Source organism: Oncorhynchus mykiss, chromosome 21 (assembly GCF_057628025.1).
Source record: "Oncorhynchus mykiss isolate SJ-2025 chromosome 21, ASM5762802v1, whole genome shotgun sequence".
NCBI lineage: Eukaryota > Metazoa > Chordata > Actinopteri > Salmoniformes > Salmonidae > Oncorhynchus > Oncorhynchus mykiss.
The window spans coordinates 30,886,586-30,909,000 of NC_143042.1; the positions used below are offsets into that span (position 1 = coordinate 30,886,586).

The following is a 22,415-nucleotide window of genomic DNA, read 5'->3' on the forward strand; positions in this document are numbered from 1 at the left end:
ATATACTGTATTCTAGTCAAGGCCATCCTAATAAACGATTGCTGTACATTCTATCCTACATATTCTTCAGATATACCACATATTCTATCCACATACTGTTCATAATTTCTACACATCCCATTCCATACATGTATATACAGTTGAAGTCAGAAGTTCACATACACTTAGGTTGGAGTCATTAAAACTAGTTTTTCAACCACTCCACAAATTTCTTGTTAACAAACTATAGTTTTAGCAAGTCGGTTAGGACATCGACTTTGTGCATGACATAAGTAATTTTTCCAACAATTGTTTACAGACATATTATTTCACTTATAATTCACTGTATCACAATTCCAGTGGGTCCAAAGTTGAAATACACTAAGTTGACTGTGCCTTTAAACAGCTTGGAAAATTCCAGAAAATGATGTCATGGCTTTAGAAGCTTCTGATAGGCTAATTGACATCATTTGAGTATATTGGAGGTGTACCTGTGGATGTATTTCAAGGCCTACCTTCAAAACCAGTGCCTCTTTCCTTGACATCATGGACAAATCAAAAGAAATCAGCCTAGTCCTCATGAAAATAATTGTAGACCTCCACAAGTCTGGTTCATCCTTGGGAGCAATTTCCAAACGCCTGAAGGAACCACTGTCATCTGTACAAACAATAGCACGCAAGTATAAACACCATGGGACCACGCAGCCGTCACACTGCTAAGGAAGGAGACACGTTCTGTCTCCTAGAGATAAACGTACTTTGGTGCGAAAAGTGCAAATCAATCCCAGAACAACAGCAAAGGACCATGTGAAGATGCTGGATGAAACAGGTACCAAAGTATCTATATCCACAGTAAAAGGAGTCCTGTATCGACATAACCTGAAAGGCCGCTCAGCAAGGAAGAAGCCACTGCTCCAAAACTGCCATACAAAAGCCAGACTACGGTTTGCAACGGCACATGGGGACAAAGACGGTACTTTTTGGAGAAATGTCCTCTGGTCTGATGAAACAAAAATATAACTGTTTGGCCATAATGACCATCGTTATGTTTGGAGGAAAAAGGGGGAGGCTTGCAAGCGAAGAACACCATCCCAACCATGAAGCACGGGGGTGGGAGCATCATGTTGTGGTTTTGCTTTGCTGCAGGAGGGACTGGTGCACTTCACAAAATAGATGGTATCATAAGGGAGGAAAATTATGTGGATATATTGAAGCAACATCTCAAGACATCAGTTAAATGTTAAAGCTTGGTTGCAAATGCGTCTTCCAAATGGACAATGACCCCAAGCATACTTACAAAGTTGTGTCAAAATGGCTTAAGAACAACAAAGTCAAGGTATTGGAGTGGCCTTCACAAAGCCCTTACCTCAATCCTATAGAATATTTGTGGGCAGAACTGAAAATGCATGTGCGAGCAAGGAGGCCTACAAACCTGACTCAGTTACACCAGCTCTATCAGGAGGAATGGGCCAAAATTCACCCGACTTATTGTGGGAAGCTTGTGGAAGGCTACCCGACACGTTAGACCCAAGTTAAACAATTTAAAGGCAATGCTACCAAATACTAATTGAATGTATGTAAACACTCACTATACTTTCAAAGATTTTGTCCGCAGAATGTGGTTAAACTGTTTCACAAAAACTGTTTACTTGCGTATTCCCTCCACTGGCCACCTCACCCTCTCTTTCGCCAACTGTTACGCACTGATCTTAGTAATCTTTGTTTTCTTTATTATTTTGGTTAGGTCAGGGTGTGACGAGGGTGGTATGTGTGTTTTGTCTTGTGTAGGGTTTTTGTACATCTACGGGGTTTGGTATGTCTAGGTAAATGTAGGTCTATGGTGGCCTGAATTGGTTCCCAATCAGAGGCAGCTGTTTATCGTTGTCTCTGATTGGTTATCCTATTTAGGTTGTCATTTTCCATTTTGGTTTGGTGGGTTATTGTCTATGTGTAGTTGCCAGTCAGCACTTGTTAGTGTAGCTACACGGTCATTTTGTTTAGTGTTCTTCATTTAATTAAAAGAAGAATGTATTCTTATCACGCTGCGCCTTGGTCTCCTCAATACGACGAACGTGACACCCACCATGTCAATTTATCTTTCTCTGTATATTTATTTTAACACCCTACTAACCCTGTCTCCCTGTCTTCCTGTCAGTCACAGAAAGTAGTCACACCCCTTGACTTAGTCCTCATTTTGTTGTGTTAGTCTGAATTCTAAATATATAAAATATACCCCATAATGACAAAGTGAGAACATGTTTTTATATTTTTCCCAAATGTATTGAAAATAAAATACAGAAACATCTAATTTCCACAAGTATTTTGTAGAATAACCTTTGGCAGTGATTATACACTCAGCAAAAAAAGAAACTTCCTTTTTCAGGACCCTGTCTTTCAAAGATAATTAGTAAAAATCCAAATTACTTCACAGATCGTCATTGCAAAGGGTTTAAACACTGTTTTCCATACTTGTTCAATGAACCATAAACAATTAATGAACATGCACCTGTGGAACGGTCGTTAAGACACTAACAGCTTACAGACGGTAGGCAATTAAGATCACAGTTATGAAAGTTAGGACACTAAAAGAGGCCTTTCTACTGACTCTGAAAAACACCAAAAGAAAGATGCCTAGGGTCCCTGCTCATCTGTGTGAACATGTCTTAGGCATGCTGCAAGGAGGCATGAGGACTGCAGATGTGGCCAGGGCAATAAATTGCAATGTCCTTACTGTGGGACGCCTAAGATAGCGCTACAGGGAGACAGGACGGACAGCTGATCGTCCTCACATTGGCAGTCCACGTGTAATAACACCTGCCCAGGATCTGTAAATCTGAACATCACCCTTCCTGCAGGCTCATCCTGACATGACCCTCCAGCATGACAATGCCACCAGCCATACGGCTCGTTCTGTGCATGATTTCCTGCAAGACAGGGATGTCAGTGTTCTGCCATGGCCAGCGAAGAGCCGGATCTCAATCCAATTGAGCTCGTCTGGGACCTGTTGGATTGGAGGGTGAGGGCTAGGGCCATTCCCCCCAAGATATGTCCGGGAACTTGCAGGTGCGTTGGTGTAAGAGTGGGGTAACATCTCACAGCAAGAACTGGCAAATCTGCTGCAGTCCATGAGGAGGAGATGCACTGCAGTACTTAATGCAGCTGGTGGCCACACCAGATACTGACTGTTACTTTTGACCCCCCCTTTGTTCGCGGACACATTATTCCATTTCTGTTAGTCACATGTCTGTTGAAATTGTTCAGTTTATGTCTCAGTTGTTGAATCTTGTTATGTTCATACAAATATTTACACATGTTAAGTTTGCTGAAAAGCAACGCAGTTGACAGTGAGAGAATGTTTCTTTTTTGGCTGAGTTTCTATTTCTTAATTACATGATTTTACTTTTAGATTTGTGTGTATTGTTAGATATCACTGCACTGTTGGAGCTAGGAACACAAGCATTCTGCTACACCTGCAATAACATCTGCTAAATATGTGTATGTGGCCAATAACATTTGATTTGATTTGAAAAAAAAGAAAGAAAGGTGAAAAACAACGTACAAACGTTTAGGCAGAAATCACGCAAATGTTCTGTGAAATCAGTGAATTTTCTCATGTGAAGTGTGATCTTATGTAAAGTTAATGTGATAACATGAAATGTGAAAACATGATCACGTTTGAAGTGTTCCAAAAACAAATTTTCAAATGATTTCACATTATGTGTGACATTCATGTGTATGTGTGCCATTCAGAGGGTGAATGGGCAAGACAAAAGATTGAAGTGCCTTTGAACCGGGGTATGGTAGTAGGTGCCAGGCGCACCTGTTTGAGTGGGTCAAGAACTGCAACGCTGCTGGGTTTTTCACATGCAACAGTTCCCTGTGTGTATCAAGAATGGTCTACCACTCAAACAACATCCAGCCAATGGCAGGTTATTGGTCGAAAACGGGTCATTGATGAAAGAGGACAAAGGAGGCTGACAAGAAATTGTGCAGAACAACAGATGGGCTACAGTTAGTGAACTGACTGTCCAGTACAACATTGGTGTCCAAAGGACCATAAAATAATGCACAACTCGTCGTACCTTGACATGAATGGGGTATGGCAGCCAACGACCTTACAGAGTTCCACTTCTTTCAGCAAAAAAACAAGAATCTGCAGTTGCAGTGGGCTAAGGAATGAAAATACTGTACACTGGAGAATTGGAAAAACATTGCCTGGTCTGATTAATCCCAGTTCCTGCTGTTTCACGCTGATGGGAGGAATAGGGTATGGACAAAACCACATGAATACATTCATCCATCATTCCTTGTGTCAACATTGCAGGCTGGTGGTGGTGGTATCATGGTGTTGGGTGTGTTTTCCTGGCACATTGGGCCCCTTGCTAAAAGTGGAGCAACGTTTGAATGACACCGGATGTCTGAACATCATTGACAAATAGGTGCACCCCTTCATGGTAGCAATGTATCCATTTACAAATATATTTTTTCAGCAGGATAATGCCCCATGCCACAAGGCTTGGATTGTCCAGGAATGGTTCCACAAACATGACAGTGAATTCAGCTCACTGCAGTGGCCTGCTATCCTTAAAAGGGCTATTCAACTAGATTGTGTCCTGCCCAGCCTGTGATCATCATAGGATCACCATAGAGGGAAACAGAATCGCCAGAAGCTTCTGTTTACCACAGAGAGCAATTGATTCGATCTAATCTCCTCTACCCTTTCTGGCTGGCAAAGTACCAGGATGTTGTTTCTGGTTTTGAATCTGAATTTAGAGAACTGAATTTGAAAACTGAATCTGAATAAATGAAACTTTGCTAAGTTTGAAATGATAGGTTGTAAACTTGATACACAGACAATGAATGCAATATACAGTGCCTTGCGAAAGTATTCGGCCCCCTTGAACTTTGCGACCTTTTGCCACATTTCAGGCTTCAAACATAAAGATATAAAACTGTATTTTTTTGTGAAGAATCAACAACAAGTGGGACACAATCATGAAGTGGAACGACATTTATTGGATATTTCAAACTTTTTTAACAAATCAAAAACTGAAAAATTGGGCGTGCAAAATTATTCAGCCCCCTTAAGTTAATACTTTGTAGCGCCACTTTTTGCTGCGATTACAGCTGTAAGTCGCTTGGGGTATGTCTCTATCAGTTTTGCACATCGAGAGACTGACATTTTTTCCCATTCCTCCTGCAAAACAGCTCGAGCTCAGTGAGGTTGGATGGAGAGCATTTGTGAACAACATTTTTCAGTTCTTTCCACAGATTCTCGATTGGATTCAGGTCTGGACTTTGACTTGGCCATTCTAACACCTGGATATGTTTATTTTTGAACCATTCCATTGTAGATTTTGCTTTATGTTTTGGATCATTGTCTTGTTGGAAGACAAATCTCCGTCCCAGTCTCAGGTCTTTTGCAGACTCCATCAGGTTTTCTTCCAGAATGGTCCTGTATTTGGCTCCATCCATCTTCCCATCAATTTTAACAATCTTCCCTGTCCCTGCTGAAGAAAAGCAGGCCCAAACCATGATGCTGCCACCCCCATCTTTGACAGTGGGGATGGTGTGTTCAGCTGTATTGCTTTTACGCCAAACATAACGTTTTGCATTCTTGCCAAAAAGTTCAATTTTGGTTTCATCTGACCAGAGCACCTTTTTCCACATGTTTGGTGTGTCTCCCAGGTGGCTTGTGGCAAACTTTAAACAACACTTTTTATGGATATCTTTAAGAAATGGCTTTCTTCTTGCCACTCTTCCATAAAGGCCAGATTTGTGCAATATACGACTGATTTTTGTCCTATGGACAGAGTCTCCCACCTCAGCTGTAGATCTCTGCAGTTCATCCAGAGTGATCATGGGCCTCTTGGGTGCATCTCTGATCAGTCTTCTCCTTGTATGAGCTGAAAGTTTAGAGGGACGGCCAGGTCTTGGTAGATTTGCAGTGGTCTGATACTCCTTCCATTTCAATATTATCGCTTGCACAATGCTCCTTGGGATGTTTAAAGCTTGGGAAATCTTTTTGTATCCAAATCCGGCTTTAAACTTCTTCACAACAGTATCTCGGACCTGCCTGGTGTGTTCCTTGTTCTTCATGATGCTCTCTGCGCTTTTAACGGACCTCTGAGACTATCACAGTGCAGGTGCATTTATACGGAGACTTGATTACACACAGGTGGATTGTATTTATCATCATTAGTCATTTAGGTCAACATTGGATCATTCAGAGATCCTCACTGAACTTCTGGAGAGAGTTTGCTGCACTGAAAGTAAAGGGGCTGAATAATTTTGCACGCCCAATTTTTCAGTTTTTGATTTGTTAAAATTTTTTGAAATATCCAATAAATGTCGTTCCACTTCATGATTGTGTCCCACTTGTTGTTGATTCTTCACAAAAAAATACAGTTTTATATCTTTATGTTTGAAGCCTGAAATGTGGCAAAAGGTCGCAAAGTTCAAGGGGGCCGAATACTTTTGCAAGGCACTGTACACCATATTGAAACGGAATATATATACTGAGTGTGCAAAACCTTAGGAACACCTGCTCTTTCCATGACATAGACTGACCAGGTCAATCCATGTGAAAGATACGAGCCGTTATTGTTTTCACATGTTAAATCGCCAATGTGTAGATTAAGGGGAAGATACAGGCTAAAGAAGGATGTTTAAGCCTTGAGACAATTGAGCCATAGATTGTGTATGTGTGCCATTCAGAGGGTGAATGGGCATAACAAAAGATTTAAGTGCCTTTGAGCGTGGTATGGTAGTTGGTGCCAGGCGCCCCGGTTTGAATGTATCAAGAACTGCATCGCTGCTGGGTTTTTCTCGCTCAACAGTTTCCTGTGTGTATCAAGAATGGTCCACCACTCAAACAACATCCAACCAACTTGACACAACCGTGGGAAGCACTGGAGTCAACATGGGCCAATATCTCTGTGGAACGCTGTAGCGGTATTTAGATGCATAATTATTTCGACACCATGTAGAGTCCATGCCCCGATGAATTCAGGTGTTCCTAATGTTTTGTACACTCAGTGTATGTTGCTCTGCTTTCTAACACACTTCTCTCCATTTCTGTCTCTCTTTGTGTTCCTCCCTTTCCCTCTTTCCCTCAATTCAAATTCCTGCACTCATTCAAACATTCCCTGTCATTGTGCACATCTTTCTCTTCCTCTGTCTTGTTCCTGTTCTCTCAATCCCGCTCTTTCTGTTTCACCATCCTCTTTGTCTTTCTTTGTCCTCTTTCTTTTCTCTCTCTCTCTCTCTCTCTCTCTCTCTCTCTGTAGATTGTATAGTGGTGACAGAGTCCAGAGTGTAAGGCTGTAGGGGGCATGGCAGGGCAACTATCCATGCCGCTGGGCACTGGGGTGGGGTATGAGAAGGAAGGGGGGGAAAGAATGAGAGGAGATAGAGGGGAGAGAGATTAACTGTAGGCCTACTGTGGTACAATGGTGTCTTTGGAGCAGTGCAGGGCATCACTCACCACCCTCTCTATTAGCCTGTGTGTGGGTGAAAATACAGCAATAACCCAGCTACATACGAGACCAGTGTGTGTGTGTGTGTGTGTGTGTGTGTGTGTGTGTGTGTGTGTGTGTGTGTGTGTGTGTGTGTGTGTGTGTGTGTGCGTGTGCAACAAGCTCTCACAAGTTCACTGCAGAATACAAACCACCGTCCATAAAAATCACATTCTGAATGGTTAAGTTAAGGCACTCATTCTGAATGGTTAAGTTAAGGCACTCATTCTGAATGGTTAAGTTAAGGCACTCATTCTGAATGGTTAAGTTAAGGCACTCATTCTGAATGGTTAAGTTAAGGCACTCATTCTGAATGGTTAAGGCACTCATTCTGAATGGTGAAGTTAATGGTAAAGGTTTGTAATAGGGTTCAAACATCAACAACAAAATACAAGTGCCTAGTACTGGGATTGAACATGCGAACCTTGGAGCTCGCGGCAACGCCATAGCAAAACCCACCCCTACTCTCCTGACGTCCTGCTTACCCGGATGGACGTCTAATTGTGCACTGTAGATCTTGAGCGACCAGGGCCCGGTATCCCAATAGCAAAAGAACTTAGGCTCTCACGTATCCCTGAGTGCCAGACTCCTGGTGAAGTCTCTCCTGCTCATGGTGTTGTTTATGCACTGCTTGAACAACACGTGTGCGTTGATAGCAGCCAAATCAAGCATGTTGTAGAACATAGCAACAGGCCGGCGGTGAGTTCCCCCTTTCACGAGTACCGTGCCATCTGATTTGAAACATTATCCGACATTCGCTCACCTGCTACCAAACATGGATCCTTTCCCAGATATGGCAAGCCGTTCAGCATGAATCAGAATAATCATCATCAGAGCTGTCATGGTCCATTTCTTCTCCGCCATCCGAGTCGTTTTCATTCAGATCTTGTAGCAACGCCAACGCAGCATGTGCAGCCATCCGTCTTGGTCTTTCCATTGTAAATTACACACGCTCTCACTGTGTAGACTCCAAGTAGGCCTAGAGTAGACTAATAAGACTGCTTGGATTCGGTGGACTGATATAGGGTACACTGTTTTGAGATTATAATTCCAACAGATGAATACAATAGAAGGGCACGCCCTGTTCTTCATTTTACAATGGTGATCACATAATTATGCATCTTTCACTTCCCCGTGCTCAATAACCCCCCCCCATCATATTTTTCTTCATTTATTTCATCTGTTGTTATGTGTGAAATTAGTTTCGGTATAGTTTCGGTTCAGTTTCATTTTAAATAAAGAAATTATGGAAAAATCTGAACGAGCAATGTTAGAGACTATATACTGTATATATAATGGTGTGGTATAGACAGTATGGACAGTGTATGTGAACTTTAATAACAACTCTTTGATTAAGACGTTGAGTCATTTTCTCTGGAACTAAACTAACAGGTACAACAGAGACATTACTAGGAGTGCCAAATAGTTATTGAGAAATGTCTGAGCATTTCAATGCAGTTTAATTTAAGAAAGTTTGACATTTTTCATATTCTTTACCCTCCTTCTCCCTCTTTTCCATAACCTGTGTGTCTCTGTCTACCCCTTTCTCTATTTGTATTTGTTTTAATCTTCTCTCTGTCCCTCACCCATTCCCTCTTTCTCCCTTTCTCTCCCTCTTTCTCTCTCTCTCTCCCTCTTTCTCCCTCTCTGTCCCTCTTTCTCCCTCTTTCTCCCTCTCTCTCCCTCTTTCTCCCTCTCTCTCCCTCTCTCTCCCTCACCCATTCCCTCTTTCTCCCTCTCTCTCCCTCTTTCTCCCTCTTTCTCCCTCTCTCTCCCTCTTTCTCCCTCTTTCTCCCTCTCTCTCCCTCTCTCTCCCTCACCCATTCCTTCTTTCTCCCTCTTTCTCCCTCTCTGTCCCTCTTTCTCCCTCTTTTTCCCTCTTTCTCCCTCTCTCTCCCTCTCTCTCCCTCACCCATTCCCTCTTTCTCCCTTTCTCTCCCTCTTTCTCCCTCTTTCTCCCTCTCTCTCCCTCTTTCTCCCTCTCTCTCCCTCTTTCTCCCTCTTTCTCCCTCTCTCTCCCTCTTTCTCCCTCTCTCTCCCTCTCTCTCCCTCTCTCTCCCTCTTTCTCCCTCTTTCTCCCTCTCTCTCTCTCTCTCTGACCAATGTTTCCTTCCCTCATCCTCTTTGTCCTTGTTTGTCTGGTCTGCTCTGGCCAGGGCTTATGTCACAATATGGTAGCGTCGCTGTGTGTGTGTGTGTTTGTATGTGTCTGCCCTTTATGTCAAGTCATTTCTTAATTTGTTAACAGAAGAGAAGGTTGGATTTTCAACTCAAGGCCTGCTGGCTTGAAGTCGCCAGCACTGGTTTTGATGTAAGTGCTGATGTATTTCACATGCAAATGACGTGACGGACAGATAGGACATCTTTACATATCACAGATAGTATAGAGAGCCTCAGTTCTCAAAGACGAGACAGCTGGGCAGCTATGCAATGCACAGAGTCAATGGTGTGTTTGTGTGTGTATGAGAGTGAGAGAGAGGGTGTGTTTTTGATTCTGCAAGGTGACACACACACTCCTCCCCTTCTCAACTCTATACCTCTTCCTCGCCTCCCCCTCACCCCACCCCTCACTGTGGGTATCTGTCCCCCATGAATGAGTGATTGAATGAGTTAGATAGATCAGACCTCAGTTGTGTTTGAATGGGAACCCCCAGAGGAGCCTCTCTCTTCTTGTAAGTACTGCACAGATTTTCAGACCGTCCTCGTAGCTGTGTTGTTTCTCATTGGAGAAGAATGTTGCGGTTCACATGTTAATATACTGGTTGAATATAAAGGTTGGATCTTTTAATGTATAGTTGTGGAGGCGTGAGTTTGGTCACATATGGTTAACAATATAGATTTGATTTTCGTAAACTTAATGTATGTGCATTAGCATATGTTATATTCATACTATAAATGCAAATAATGTTGGTTATGTACAGTTGAAGTCGGAAGTTTACGTTAACTTAGGTTGGAGTCATGAAAACTCGTTTTTTCAACCACTCCACAAATGTCTTGTTAACATACTATAGTTTTGGCAAGTCGTTTAGGACATCTACTTTGTGCATGACGTAAATGTTTTTTCCAACAATTGTTTTATAAACAGATCATTTCACTTATAATTCACTGTATCACAATTCCAGTGGGTCAGAAGTTTACATACACTAAGTTGACTGTGCCTTTAAACAGCTTGGAAAATTCCAGAAAAGGATGTCATGGCTTTAGAAGCTACTGACAGGCTAATTTATATAATTTGAGTTAATTGGAGGTGTACCTGTGGATGTATTTCAAGGCCTACCTTCAAAATCAATGCCTCTTTGCTTGACGTCATGGGAAAATCAAAAGAAATCTAACTAGATCTCAGAAAAAAATTGTAGACCTCCACAAGTCTGGTTCATCCTTGGGAGCAATTTCAAAACACCTGAAGGTACCACTTTCATCTGTACAACCAATAGTACGCAAGTATAAACACCATGGGACCACACAGCCGTCATACCGCTCAGGAAGGAGACGCGTTCTGTCTCCTAGAGATTAACGTACTTTGGTGCGATAAGTGCAAAACAGTCCCAGAACAACAGCAAAGGACATTGTGAAGATGCTGAAGGAAACAGGTACCAAAGTATCTATATCCACAGTAAAACGAGTCCTATATCGACATAACCTGAAAGGCCGCTCAGCAAAGAAGAAGCCACTGCTCCAAAACCACCATGAAAAAGCCAGACTACGGTTTGCAACTGCACATGGGGACAAAGATTGTACTTTTTGGAGAAATGTCCTCTGGTCTGATGAAACCAAAATAGAACTGTTTGGTCATAATGACCATCGTTATGTTTGGAGGAAAAAGGGGGAGGCTTGCAAGCCGAAGAACACCATCCCAACTGTGAAGCACGGGGGTGGCAGCATCCTGTTGTGGGGGTGCTTTGCTGCAGGAGGGACTGGTGCACTTCACAAAATAGATAGCTTCATGAGAGGGAGGAAAATTATGTGGATATATTGAAGCAACATCTCAAGTTAAAGCTTGGTTGCAAATGCGTCTTCCAAATGGACAATGACCCCAAGCATACTTACAAAGTTGTGGCCAAATGGCTCAAGGACAACAAAGTCAGGGTATTGGAGTGGCCATCACAAAGCCCTGACCTCAATCCTATAGAAAATTTGTGGGCAGAACTGAAAAAGCGTTGCGAGCAAGGAGGCCTACAAACCTGACTGGGTTACCCCAGCTCTGTCAGAAGGAATGGGCCAAAATTCACCCAACTTATTGTGGGAAGCTTGTTGAAGGATACCTGAAATGTTTGACCCAGGTTAAACAATTTAAAGGCAATAATACCATATACTAATTGAGTGTATGTAAACTTCTGACCCACTGGGAATGTGATGAAAGAAATTAAAGCTGAAATAAATAATTATCTCTACTATTATTCTGACATTTCACATTCTTAAAGTAAAGTGATGATCCTAACTGACCTAAGACAGGATTAAATGTCAGGATTTGTGAAAAACTAAGGTGTATGTAAACTTCCGACTTCAACTGTATATACTTTAAATACATTAACCTTAATGTAAAAGTACTTTAGTTGCTGTATATTTCACATGTTATTTACATGTGTTTGCATGTAACTCAAACCTTTTAAACTGCTACTGAAAGTCATGTAAGTAGGATTCCTTGTGCGTTTTAGTACTGTTTGTTTGACCAACTAGATGTGGTGTCAAAGTGTGAAGTACTGAGCAGTAATTTTAATTTTAATTTATCCGTTATTTTACCAGGTAAGTTGACTGAGAACACATTCTCATTTGCAGCAACGACCTGGGGAATAGTTACAGGGGAGAGGAGGGGGATGAATGAGCCAATTGTAAACTGGGGATTATTAGGTGACCGTGAAGGTTTGAGGGCCAGATTGGGAATTTAGCCAGGACACCGGGGTTAACACCCCTACTCTTACGATAAGTGCCATGGGATCTTTAATGACCTCAGAGAGTCATAGGGTCGGGCTCAGGTGGGATGATGATGGATGACACATTGAAGGAGGTGACGTGTGTGTGTGTGTGTGTGTGTGTGTGTGTGTGTGTGTGTGTGTGTGTGTGTGTGTGTGTGTGTGTGTGAGCGTGTGCGTGTGTATGTGTATGCATTCTGTCACTCTCCTCCTTTTTTATCTCTCCCCCCCCCTCTCTCTTTCCTCTATCGATAAATAACAGAGCATGTTATTAAAGGCAAACTGTCTGTGGCCATTTATGAATAACTCCTTTAGTGGTATTGAAGGACAACTTTATTCTTTCATCTATCTGTAGATCTGCTATAATATTAGTAAAAGAGCTTATTTTGGACCACACAAAAGAGGGGTTGTGTGAATACAGACACACGCACGCACACACACACACACGCACACACACACACACACACACACACACACACACACACAAACACACTAAAGAGTTTGTACACAGAGACAGAGATGCTTCAGTTGTATTGTTTGTTTGTGGGTTTATAAATTGATTCACTACCAGATGTTGGTTTAGCTATTAGTTCTGTTAGTTCCTCTCTCCGGTTGTGTGGACTTCCTGTTCACAAAAACCCATTTTCAGTCTTCAGCTCACAAAACCTAACTTCTGTTCTAATGATGATAACTAGGGCCGGGAATTGCCAGGAACCTCACAATGCGATATTATCACGATACTTAGGTGCCAATATGATGTGTATTTTGAATCTCACGATTCTCACAATTCTATATGTATTGCGATTCAATATTGCGATTAAATGTGATTTGAAGTTTCAAACTTATTGCTCACTATATGTCATATTGCTCACTAAAACTATTAATATATATTTTTTTTAATCAATACTTTGAGTCAAATATCTATACAATATTGTTAAAAAAGAATATTGCGATATGTAACTGTATTGATTTTCATCCCCCATCACTAATGATAATGTTATATTATCTATATGTTCATACAGTGCCTTGTGAAAGTATTCGGCCCCCTTGAACTTTGCGACCTTTTGCCACATTTCAGGCTTCAAACATAAAGATATAAAACTTAAGGGGGCTGAATAATTTTGCACGCCCGATTTTTCAGTTTTTGATTTGTTAAAAAAGTTTTAAATATCCAATAAATGTCGTTCCACTTCATGATTGTGTCCCACTTGTTGTTGATTCTTCACAAAAAAATACAGTTTTATATCTTTATGTTTGAAGCCTGAAATGTGGCAAAAGGTCGCAAAGTTCAAGGGGGCCGAATACTTTCGCAAGGCACTGTATATCAATCAAATTAATCCTAAAGACGAACCACTGGGCACAGAAGTCAGTTCAATGTCATGTTTTGATTGACATAACGTGAATTCAACCTGAAATCAACAATAGAAAAAATACTAAATTCCCTTAAAAAATAAATAATTGTGAACAACTTTTCATTCAGTTGACATTTTTCTTTTTCAGAGGGTTACAGGTAAAATAATTGAATAAATGCATAAAAAATATAACTCATTCCACCCCTCAGTCCCAATCCACCCACTCGCATCCTCCCTCCCTACTTGGAAACCATGTTTCTTACCCTGCCTAATTTACCCCTCCACCCCCGAACCCGAAGAAAGCATGCCTCCCACCCCTTCCCATCCCACCAAGCAACTGAGGTTGTTTATCAGTCCGAGTCCCACCCTTCCATCCCCTGATTCTACCCTTTTCCATATTCTGTTCCAGTTAAAAGGTGGTTCAGATTCAATTAGATCTGTGGACCAGCTAGCTCAGGACTAGCTCAGAATATGAGCTTTTTTAAATGTATTTTTAACCTTTTATTTAACTAGGCAAGTCAGTTAAGATCAAATTCTTATTTTCAATGACGGCCTAGGAACAGTGGGTTAACTACCTTGTTCAGGGGCAGAACGACAGATTTTTTTACCAAAAGTTTCTTATATATTATAGAAATCATTCCTTTTCGGGAGCCCAGATAACTTAAATCCCATCATTAAATGTTTCAGTAGCTTGGATTTCCCAAGGGACTGCGTAGGCCAGCATCAGCGGAGGCTGTTGAGAGGAGGACGGCTCATAATAATGTCTGGAACGGCGCAAACACATCTTTCAGAAAGGACTTAGTCTGGCTTGGTGTGGATTTACAATCAGAGGTGTATAGTTCTTTATAGAAGTGGGAAAATCTTTAATTTGTTAATTTGGGTTCTCATAGTAATGTTTCCCCTGTTTCTGATTCAATAGTTGCTATATCAGCTAATTCATCATTACTGCTTAGGTTGTTGGCCAGTAAACGACTGGGACGATTACCATGAAAGTAATCGTTGAGTCTTACTCGATGGATGGCACATTCTGCTCTCTGTCTTGTCAATAAATTATGTGCTGTCTGGACTGGAAAGAGTTATTCTTTTGTTTGTTTTTTATTTCACCTTTATTTAACCAGGTAGGCTAGTTGTGAACAAGTTCTCATTTACAACTGCGACCTGGCCAAGATAAAGCAAAGCAGTGCGACACAAACAACAACACAGAGTTACACATGGAATAAACAAACATACAGTCAATAACACAATAGGAAAAAAGTATATATACAGTGTGTGCAAATGAGGTAATGGAGGTAAGGCAATAAATAGGCCATAGTGGCGAAATAATTACAATTTAGCAATTAAACACTGGAGTGATAGATGTGCAGGAGATGAATGTGCAAGTAGAGATACTGGGGTGCAAATGAGGCTATTTTGTAAATGACGTCGCCAAAGTCAAGGATCGGTAGGATAGTCAGTTTTACGATGGTATGTTTGCATAAGTGAAGGATGCTTTGTTGTGAAATAGATAGCCGATTCTAGATTTAATTTTGGATTGGAGATGCTTAATGTGAGTCTGGAAGGACAGTTTACAGTCTAACCAGGCACCCAGGTATTTGTAGATGTCCACATATTCTAAGTCAGAACCGTCCAGAGTAGTAATGTTGGAAGGGCCGGCAGGTGCTGGTAGCGATCGGTTGAAGACCTTGCATTTAGTTTTACTTGCATTGAAGAGCAGTCAGAGGCCACGGAAGGAGAGTTGTATGGCATTGAAGCTCATCTGGAGGTTAGTTAACACAGTGTCCAAAGAAGGGCCAGAAGTATACAGAATGGTGTCGTCTGCGTAGAGGTGGATCAGAGAATCACCTGCACCAACAGTTACATAATTGATGTATACAGAGAAAAAATAGCTACTTATAGCTATTTTATCTGAAATGAGTGTCTGTTGAGAATGCTCTAACATAGTTTACAACATTTCCAATTCTGATATATTTTTTAAAGTTATTTATTTAACCCAGATGTAAATGCTGTTGCATTGTTTCCATAAAACCTTTGGTGGCATCCCATAGAATCTGGGGGTCATTGACTTTATTTGTATTGGTCATTCTGAATTAATTTAGTTCAATTTCAAATTGATCACAGAATGTAGGATTTTGTAGTAATGACACATTGAAAGGCCATCTTGTGGCTGTTTTAGGAGATTATGAAATTTGAAGTTGGCAGTCGTAGTTGTGGTGGTCAGACAAACTCAGATGTTGAATTGCTATTTTCTCGATTAAAGAAAAATAGAGGCGTAGATAATGGTATGAAATCAATTTGTGAGAATGTTGTATGCGAGCTTGAGTAGAACGTGTACTCGTTTGCTTAAGGATTATGTGCTCTCCAGGCATCAATGAGGTTGTAATCAGAGAGTATATGCTGGAGAGCCTTGGTTGTGTGTGGATTGTAGTTATACCATGCGTATCCTGTACATGTGACTAATAAAATGTGAAACTTGATGAGAGGCTTGGGGTGTCTGGGTGCTGGCTCCTCATCTCGGAACGCACTCGGGAAAAATGGTCTAAGAAAATAAGTCTTCCATCTCATCGATCATCATGTCACCAGAATAAGACCCTCGATATTTATTGGAAAGGAGCATCAAGCTCATCACTGCACTCTTCATCATCATTTATTTTATCTGTAGCCTAATAAACTGCATGATTCCCGAGTCGTAGTGGGAGGACCACACACCATATCATCGTGTGACTCCAAATGTACTTTAATATGATGGTTATTATATCAATATTTGCGCATTAAGGTGTTTCCACCGCCATTTCCCACATAATATATTTTACAGACAAAAAAATATGCTACCATGTCGAATGAACAAATGATCTGTCGGCATTTAACACCGAAATTCCTGTTTGCATCCCAGCTGTCGTTTTTTATTTCTTTACACGATAAAACTGTGGATGGAAACGTGGTTACTGAGTGCAGTCTGACGTCACGTGAATAAAAAGGTTATAAATTGCTGACTTTTTTTCCAAATCCAGTCAGTTTTCCACATTGATTGAACCTCATCACATTTCATTTCTTGGTTAAAATGACGTGAAAATAACGTTGATTCAACCAGTGGGGAAGAATCATGTGCGTTTTTGTAGAAAATGAGACTTGTATGAAATCAAAAACTAGCTAAGTATAATTGAAAGATTGAAGTGTGATCTTTCAATAACGATAATCTTTCAATAATGACACTTGATGTGCTATACACAAATATTTGATTCTCAGAATTGTTCAAAAAGTACATATATGGTTCCTCGTTGCAATATTACAATCAAATGGATGCTATATGCTGCAGCTTTGTGTGGAAGATTGTGTCTTTCTGTTCAATAGGAGAAGTGGATTGCAATTTATGTTGCCTAATGTCTATGAATGCACTACGCATGGCTGCAATTATTTATGTGTCCACTGGGGGGCAGGAGAGTACAGTACATAGAAAATAGTGCATTCACTTATATTGTTTACTCCACAGACAGTATGGAGTGAGTATGACGTAGAGTACAGAGGTCTTCACAGCTTGTGAGGTTAGTTCCAGTCTTAGTATTTGACATAATGGGAAAAAAGAGAGCGACATGGTCAGAGGGATGGAGAGAGAACGGGGGAGGGAAGGAAACAGAGGGAGAGAAAGCACTCACCCGATTAGGAGATGGGTCAGTGAGAAAGACAGAGGGGGAGGAGAAAGAAGGAATGGAGTATATGTGAGAGAAAGAATGAGAGGGAGAGACACACGGAGAGAGAATGAGGGAGAGAGATGTCTTTCCCCCCCAGTGTTCAGCACTCCTCTCTTTAAAGGATTAGGCCTGCTGTGTATGTTGTGTTTTTGGTTTTCTACTGTGTGAGTGTGTGTGTGTGTTTTGGTCTTATCCGTTGTGGGATGGGATAGCTCAATAATGGCTGAGGCTTTGGAATCCTATAAGACAGGAGAGCTGGACAACAATATGGTGTGTGTACCTATGTGTGTGTGGTCATGCATACGCAGGCATGTGAGTGTGTGTATGGGAGTATTTATATACATGTGTGTGCACACATGCCTGAGAGTATGTCTCTATCTGTGTGTGTGTGTGTGTGTGTGTGTGTGTGTGTGTGTGTGTGTGTGTGTGTGTGTGTGTTTTCCCCCCAGGCGCCGAGAGTGTTTATTAAGCTAGGGATTATGAAAGTGGGCTGTGGCTTGGACAGCTATCGTGTGTGTGTGTGCTATCACTGGAACATCCCCCTATCACTAGCACACCCTGCACACACGAGACACGGAGAGGGTGAGGGAGAGAGGAGGGAGGGAAGGAAGAGGGGGAGAGAGAGAGAGAAGACTGAGTTGATAAGGAGGGTGTAGCAGGAGGAAGGATAAAGGGAAGATGAAACATTGAGGAGAGGAGAGGAAGAAGGGGAAAGGGAAAGATGAAACATTGAGGAGAGGAGAGGAAGAAGGGGAAAGGGAAAGATAAATGGCAATCATAGAAGGAAAGGAGAGACAGAGTGAGACAGGGCAAACGAGGGAGAAAGACTGGCGTCGGGGATGGCAGATAGAGTGACAGAACAGCAAGGGAGGAGAGGAAAAGAGGGAGGGCGGAACGAAAAGGAGAGAAGGAGAGCGGGAGCAAAGGAGGGAGAGGGAGGAGAGAGGAAATGGCTGTAATCTAGTGTTTCTAGCTCACTCCAGGTCATACAGTACTGTAGACAACACTGGTAGGAGGGAAGGAGTAAGGGACGAAATGAGACAGACAGACAGACAGACAGACAGACAGACAGACAGACAGACAGACAGACAGACAGACAGACAGACAGACAGACAGACAGACAGACAGAGACTGGGGGACAGCACACCATGAGACATTCAAACCCACCCTTTCTATGGCATGTCCATATAAAAGATGCCATTTAACAATGTGACACTTACAGTCTACCTCAGTCTCTCTGCTCTACTACACACAAACTGGCGATGCATTTAGACACCCATTTCCTGGAATTTCTATTTGTGAAGGAAGTGCCATTTAATAGAGCCCGAAACCGACCTGTTTCTGAACCAGCTAGCTGTGTGGGTGGGTGTGTGTAGTGAGATGTGACCAGCCCTTGTCTCAGTAAACTCTCTGACCACCACTAATCCCGCCAGACGGAAAGAGAAACAGGGAGTCATTCTTCTTCTATCCCTCCATCCCTCTCTCCATCCCTCTATCGTATATATCCCATTCCCCTCCTGCTGAGCTCGGGTTACAGGGTGAGCGATGGGCCAGGTGCACGGTGTTGCAGGGGCGACGGTGTGCAACGTAACACAGTCCGGTTCCAGGGCCCACCCACTATGGTGCTGCTGGACAACACTGGAGTCACCTGCTATTATTCCCCTTACTCAGTTATACAGGGTCCCTATACATTTTTCTCTCTCTCCCTCTCTCACTCTCTTCATTACTCCCCCTCTTTCTCTCTCTCTTAGTCCCTCTAATCATCTTTCCCCTCTTATTTTCCATTGTTTCCTCCCTTCTTTTTGTTCTACCACTCTTTCCCTAACACTCTTCCTCCACTTAAAGATAGTTTGTTAGACGTTGAATTCCTAACCTCTTCTGAGTTTACAAGAAGTTTCCTCCTCCTGCCACTCCGTGATATTTTGGGGGATTTTCCCCTGGCTAGTGGTGGGGGGCTCAGCTGGCAGCAGATGAGTTTATACTATTTGGCCCACTACACACACTACTGCTGTGTATGCCTACCCATAGTTTTCATATCACCTCCTATTTCTCAGTTCAATTCATGAGACTTTATTGACATGGCAAGTTCAATTACTTACATTGTCAAAGTGTACATATAACAAAAAATGGTTGGACCAACAGCAATAAGGCATCTCTCTCTCTGTCTCTCTTTCTCTCTCTCTCTTTCTCTCTGTCTCTCTCTGTCTCTCTCTGTCTCTCTCTCTGTGTCTCTCTCTGTCTCTCTCTGTCTCTCTCTCTGTCTCTCTCTCTGTCTCTCTCTCTCTCTCTCTCTCTCTCTCTGTCTCTCTCTGTCTCTCTCTGTCTCTCTCTGTCTCTCTCTCTGTCTCTCTCTCTCTCTGTCTCTCTCTCTCTCTCTCTCTCTCTCTCTCTCTCTCTTTCTCTCTGTCTCTCTCTGTCTCTCTCTCTGTCTCTCTGTCTCTCTCTGTCTCTCTCTCTGTCTCTCTCTGTCTCTCTGTCTCTGTCTGTCTCTCTGTCTCTGTCTCCCTGTCTCTCTCTCTCTCTGTCTCTCTCTCTGTCTTTCTCTCTCTTTGTCGCTCTCTCTGTCTCTCTGTCTTTCTCTCTCTCTCTCTGTCTCTCTCTGTCTCTCTCTCTCTGTCTCTCTGTCTCTCTCTGTCTCTCTCTCTATTTCTCTCTGTCTCTCTGTCTCTGTCTGTCTCTCTGTCTCCCTGTCTCTCTGTCTCTCTCTCTCTCTCTGTCTCTCTGTCTGTCTCTCTCTGTCTCTCTGTCTCTGTCTGTCTCTCTGTCTCTGTCTCCCTGTCTCTCTGTCTCTCTCTGTCTCTCTCTCTGTCTCTCTCTGTCTCTCTCTCTCTGTCTCTCTGTCTCTCTCTGTCTCTCTCTCTGTTTCTCTCTGTCTCTCTGTCTCTGTCTGTCTCTCTGTCTCCCTGTCTCTCTGTCTCTCTCTCTCTCTCTCTGTCTCTCTGTCTGTCTCTCTCTGTCTCTCTGTCTCTGTCTGTCTCTCTGTCTCTGTCTCCCTGTCTCTCTGTCTCTCTCTGTCTCTCTCTCTGTCTCTCTCTGTCTCTCTGTCTCTGTCTGTATCTCTGTCTCTGTCTCCCTGTCTCTCTGTCTCTCTCTCTGTCTCTCTCTGTCTCTCTCTCTGTCTCTCTCTGTCTCTCTGTCTCTGTCTGTCTCTCTGTCTCCCTGTCTCTCTGCCTCTCTCTCTCTCTCTGTCTCTCTGTCTCTATCTGTCTCTGTCTCTGTCTCCCTGTCTCTCTGTCTCTCTCTCTGTCTCTCTCTGTCTCTCTCTCTGTCTCTCTCTGTCTCTCTGTCTCTGTCTGTCTCTCTGTCTCCCTGTCTCTCTGCCTCTCGCTCTCTCTCTGTCTCTCTGTCTCTATCTGTCTCTCTCTCTGTCTCTCTCTGTCTCTCTGTCTCTGTCTGTCTCTCTGTCTCCCTGTCTCTCTCTCTCTCTCTCTCTCTGTCTCTCTCTCTGTCTTTCTCTCTCTCTCTGTCTTTCTCTCTCTCTCTCTCTCTCTCTCTCTCTCTCTCTCCCTCTGTCTGTCTCTCTCTCTCTCTCTCTCTCTCTCTCTCTCTCTCTCTCTCTCTGTCTCTTTCCATCCCCCTGCTGTGTCCGCCAGTATAACAGCCCGTTAAACGTTTCTCACTTCATCTTACGTCATCCCTCCATCCCTTCTTTCTTTTCCTCTCATCTGTTTCTCTTTACACATGTCAGAGTTGATTTTATTTAATCTGGTGTTTTTCAGGGGACTGCCTTTTTGTTGATTTCGTCTGGATGGAGAGTGATACACCTAAGCCCTGTTTTCATACGGAGACAGACGGGCAGACAGACGGGCAGACAGACAGTCAGTACCCTGAGGATAGACCGAAATGAACTTGGTAGTCTCCATTGCTACATGCAGGGGATGCATTCCAATTTTTAGAGGAAAGCATTGTTCTGTCTTTGCTGTGTTTTGACTGCAGGCAAAACAAAGAGCTGAAGTCTGAAGGACCAGTTTCTGCTGTGGAGCGCGTGCGTGTATGTGTATGTGTGTGACCAACTGAGGTTCAAATTGGGGTCTTCTCCATGTGCGCCACAAGACCGTGTTAGTCAATTGAGAAAGTGTAGGCATTAGCTTGGGAATACAATGCAATTATTCAGGTCTCGAAGCATGTATACTGCTGTGGGTGTTGTGGTGCACTGGTCCTGCCTCTCAGCTTCCTCTTTAATAACTTTGAGTTCTTTGGGATTTGAGGGCCTCTTTAGTCCCCCCACCTCTCTTCTCCTCTCCTCCCTCTGCTCCCCCTTCTCCTCTGCTCCCCCTCTCATCTCCTCTCCTTCTCCTGCCTCCCCCTCTTGCTAATCCCCTCTCAATATTGTCAGGAAATGGCTCCCATGATTGGGGAGAGAGAGGGATGGAGAGAGAGAGGGGGGAAAAGGATGAAGAGAGAGAGAAACAGAGAGGGAGGAAGCGAGGGGGGAGGAAGATTGAGGAATAGAGAGTGGAGATGTAGAGGGGGAGAGAGAGAGAGGGAGAGAGATAGAGTTCCTCTCCTTCAAACTGTGTCCCCGGGGATTACTAAAAGTCTGGCTTGAGTTAGAGAATCACAGAAGAGGGAGGGGCTCTACCCTCCTCTTCTAACCCTCCTTCCCCCTCTCCCTCCTACCCTCTCTCCTATCCCCCTCACTCCCCTCCCACTGTCCTTAATCTTAACCCCCCAAAATGTTCTCCCCCTCTCTCCTTCCTTCTTCTAAGTCCCCAAATTCAGCCTCCACTCCTGTTTCCCTCTTCCCTCCATTCCGACATTGGATAGACAGAGACGCACCTCTCTCTCTCTCTCTACCCCCTTCTGCACGCTTAGGAACACACAGGTAGGTGGAGACAGGTAGCTCTCTTATTCTCTCCCTCCCTCTCCCTTTCTCTACAAGATTACTTCTCAGAACTGCTATTTTGAACAAAAGCCAGCGGGGATATTGCCTGTTGTTGACACATTGGGAATTGTGTATTCATTATTGTG

At 42.9% G+C, this 22,415-nt stretch overlaps 1 protein-coding gene across 2 annotated transcripts in view; it reads left to right on the forward strand.

Annotated features, from left to right (window-relative positions):
- Positions 1-22,415, forward strand: part of nhsl2 (NHS-like 2) — a 149,725-nt gene that overhangs the window by 30,742 nt on the left and 96,568 nt on the right. Inside the window, exon 1 of one of the 2 annotated variants that reach the window (XM_090214411.1) lies at positions 22,185-22,269. The exons of the other annotated variant lie outside the window; for it this stretch is intronic. The gene's annotated coding sequence lies outside the window, so the exon portion shown is untranslated. Of the gene's footprint in view, positions 1-22,184; positions 22,270-22,415 lie in introns of those variants that run through there. 2 annotated transcript variants of the gene reach the window in all.